The 4,109-nt window shown below is 32.1% G+C and overlaps 1 protein-coding gene across 1 annotated transcript in view; it reads left to right on the top strand.

Annotated features, from left to right (window-relative positions):
* The first annotated feature begins 1,099 nt into the window (after window positions 1–1,099).
* The window catches only part of cers4b (ceramide synthase 4b), a 22,697-nt gene continuing 19,687 nt past the window's right edge, over window positions 1,100–4,109 (top strand). Inside the window, exon 1 of the mRNA XM_079613617.1 lies at window positions 1,100–1,457. The gene's annotated coding sequence lies outside the window, so the exon portion shown is untranslated. The remainder of the gene's footprint in view (window positions 1,458–4,109) is intronic.

The following is a 4,109-nucleotide window of genomic DNA, read 5'->3' as shown; positions in this document are numbered from 1 at the left end:
CTTTTTTCTTGGTTATGTTAAAGGAACATTCTTTTTTTGTTTTGCATTCTGAACAGTGAACACATTATAGAAATGTTACTTTTGAATGTTCTGAAATAATTAGTAGGCTAACATTTAAAAAATGTTAAATGAATGTCCAACTAAAACATTTTTCACAAGCTCCATGAACTACGAACAAGTGTTTTTGTGCTAACGTTTTAAAGACCATAGGCTAACTCTGAACAATCATTCAATTAATATTAATGATCATAACTTTGAGAGAACATTGCCAGCATGTTAGCTGAAGTTTTGAGATAGCTGGGTGTATTGGCCAACTGCATATTTATACCATGGTATTTACAAGCTACTCCAATGTACTATGGTATATCATGATAACATGATAAAACTAGTTTATGATAATATTTGTCATTTGTCTTGTTAATTTACGCGTTCTGTTCTAAAATCAGTGTTTTCTTGGCTGCAGTGACGCCTCAACAAATTATTACGATGGAAACAGAACATTAACACGTAAGATTGCTTCTTTTATTATGCAAACGTATAATAATTCGGTCTAATAATTACACTGATACAGTTGATGGTACGCTTTGGTTTGAATCGGTTCTTCTTAATGAGTCGGTTGAAGTGAATCTCATCTGCTCGTAAGTTAAAGAATTTGATTTATTCCGGTTTTAAATACCATTAACTGTTAATGAGCTTAGTTATTGGTATTGTGCTAAAATATGGACACGCTGTGTTAGACACACAAGTCATATTTGTGGTTGATGTAAAAAAAGGCGCGTTTTGTATGAAACACATCTCAGGGAACAAACAACATACAGTCATACAATCGTATTTTATCAACCACAATGAAAACGAATCAATATTTTTACGACATTAGGACAAAATTATAATGACAATCGGGCGCTAAACAACACTATTTAGCTGTATTCTGATCTGTACGTGTGTATCATAGTCATAGAGATGAACGAATAATTGAATCAGCAGTGAGTCAAGCGAGCAGTTCAAAAGAACCGAGTCGCGTAAACGAGTCGCATTCTCTTCTGGACCAATAGGCGACTCGACACACCCACAGACTCCAGTCTCTCGTAAAGAGCAGACGGTCTCACTTTTTTTTGTTGATCAGACAGACATCACAAATCTGCACATTTATCTGAAGACAGAGGACAAAAACTCAACTATTTTTGTTGGATATTTATTCCTAAAAGATTTAGCTCAACGCGATCAAGGGCAGGCTAAGGAGAATGTGGTTTGATATTTTTTAGTGCGTTTTTTTTTTTTTTTTTTGCGAATGGATGTCGGTTGTATTATGAGCTATATTCTGAATACAAATCTCCATGGGAATTAATTTGCGTAAAACCCGCTGATCTGAACTGCGCACATCATCACACACACCCTAATACATCAATCATCCCAGCTGTAACTCAGCAGGAGCCGAGACCTATACAGGACATAAGCAGGTATTCAACATTTTCCTTCAGGATTTGTTGTGAATCAAAGCATGCTGTGGACTGTTTATTTCTTGTATAACAAGAACGTCTCGTGCGTCAGATATCAGCAGTGATCTCGGTCAGGTGATGTTTCAGGCAGGTGTGCAATGAAAAACATTTACTATACATCCGAGAAAGATAACTAACATCACGTGTGCGAATCTTTTATCTGATGGACATGATGATTTTTCACATCAGATATGAGTTTGTGCTGTCCAACATACCATGCAGGGTTTCAAAAACATTTGTTTACAAAATATAGGCTATTTTTAAGGCTGTCAGAGTGCAAATGTGTGCACTTAAGATGCTAATTAACATTCTAATCACTACATTTTATAATTAATTCTGATGTCTAAGGACTGGTCACATATCAAGACCTTATTTGCAATTATTTTGTATTGTAATTTTTTCATGATTTCTCTCTTTTTTCCCCTAAAATAAAATCTTTGTGAAAAAAAGAAAGAAAAGATTTAAGTGTTAATCTCATGCACACTGTCAACTTAATTAAAAGTAAATACACTGTAAAAAAGATTAGTTGACTCAACTTAACTAAGTCAAGTCATCTTGTTGCTTTGACTGAGTTAATTTGAGTCAACTTATAGTGTCAAGTTTATTACACGAATTGATGCATAAACTTGACACTATAAATTGACTCAGATTAAGATAATATTTTAACAATTCGTTTTTTTGTTGTTGTTTTTTGTCTTTTACAACGACAATGTAAAAGCCAGTTATTTCATTCTGGAAACAATTATATAGTATAAAATGCCTTTTAACACATAAAAAATACATTTATCACAAAAGTATCGCATTTTGGGTCCTGAAAACCTGTAATCTAATATGACATATGCAAAAAATATGGATTTAAAATATTAAAGACAAAAAATACAGCATGAAGCATTATCATGTGTCTTATTGTAAACATATATACAATAATAAATATAATAATTTAAACATATTATAGTTGAAAATAGTAAATACTAGAGCCCAATGATTTTTGAATTATCAATGCTCATCCAGAAATCAGGAATGATTACAAAGCTCATGGAAATGCATTGGTCAGACCTGAAGTGTTACATGAATATGGTAATAACTAAATATAATTCTCTGAATGGAATCAGCACTGTACTGTTTTCCATTATAGTTGAATAGCTAATCTATCATGGATCACATGACGCACTGGTATATCTGTGGCAATAGAAACAATACATTGTATGGGTCAAAATTATCCATTTTTCTTTTATGCCAAAAATCATTAGGATATTAAGATCATGTTCCATGAAGATATTTAGTAAATTTCCTACCGTAAATATATAAAACATGTATTTTTGTGAGTGAATGCAGCACAATTGTAAACATAAATGCACAACTTTAAAGGAGATTTTCTCAATATTTCAAAAAAATTTCATCCTCAGATTCCAGATTTTCAATAGTTGTGTCTCGACCAAATATTGTCCTATCCTAACAAACCACACATCAATGGAAAGTTTATTTATTCAGCTTTCAGATTATGTATAACTCTCAATTTTCTGAACCCACTGAAAAAAAACAATAAGTAAAAATTGCTTAATTTTTCTTTTGCACAAATATTTTTTAAGTAAACATCACGTATGGAATTAAGTAAACTGTACTTAACTAAGTTAAGTGAAAGTAACAAAGAAAATAAGTCATTTTAATTTGGCTAGTAAAAGGTTGAGTAATATGTATTTAGTTGAAGTTTCCTTTGCAATACTTTTCACTATAACACATAACAATACAAACAATATAACATTGATTTAAACCACACTTTGAAAGTATATGCTTTACTTAAAGGTTGGGTAGGTAAGAATTGTCTAAATAACTTTTTTTCAAATTGGCTTAAACTGTCTTTATATACCAATACATAATTAAAATGTAAGTACTTTGAAAAAGAGAGTATAAAAATTGAGTGACTATAGTGTATTTAATCTTCAAAAAACACAGCTCATTAATTCCTACCGGGACGAAACAAGTGATTGGCTTGCGCGACTGTCACTCTCCGTCGCCATGACTACCGCCGCTATTACTGGCTCCGCCCACGTGCACGCAGTCGCGCACCCGTTTTTAGGTGGGAGTGAATGGAATTAATGAGCTGTGTTTATTGAAGAATAAATACACTAGAGTCACTCAGTTTTTTATACTCTCTATTTCAGAGTACTTGCATTTTAATAATGTATTGGTATATAAAGACAGTTTAAACAAATTTGAATAAAAGTTTTTTTAGACAATTCTGACCTACCCTACCTTTAATAACATCAATTAATTAATACAATAGATATTGTGTGAGACGCCATATCTACATGTCCATCGTTACGTGTTCTGTGAACGCAGAGACCTCGATACTTTTTTTTATTTTTTATTATTGTCTTTTATATTTTTAACTATACACATGAACATATATATTTCCATGGAACAGAAAACATATAAAAAAAGAACAGCCTCTCAGTATTTTATATTGATACTCTTAGTCTTTATTAACACCTTTCCAAGTCCACCGCATTTTAAGAACGATCTGAAAGCTCACGAAACTCCATCAAAAACTGTATATTTGTCCCTTAAAATATTAGTCATCTTTTCCATTGACATATTTGTCACCATTTCTTT

This window comes from Phoxinus phoxinus (assembly GCF_949152265.1).
Source record: "Phoxinus phoxinus genome assembly, chromosome: 5".
Taxonomy (NCBI): Eukaryota; Metazoa; Chordata; class Actinopteri; order Cypriniformes; family Leuciscidae; genus Phoxinus; species Phoxinus phoxinus.
The sequence above is the reverse complement of the archived record's forward strand: the minus strand, read 5'-3'. Positions and strand labels throughout refer to the sequence as shown.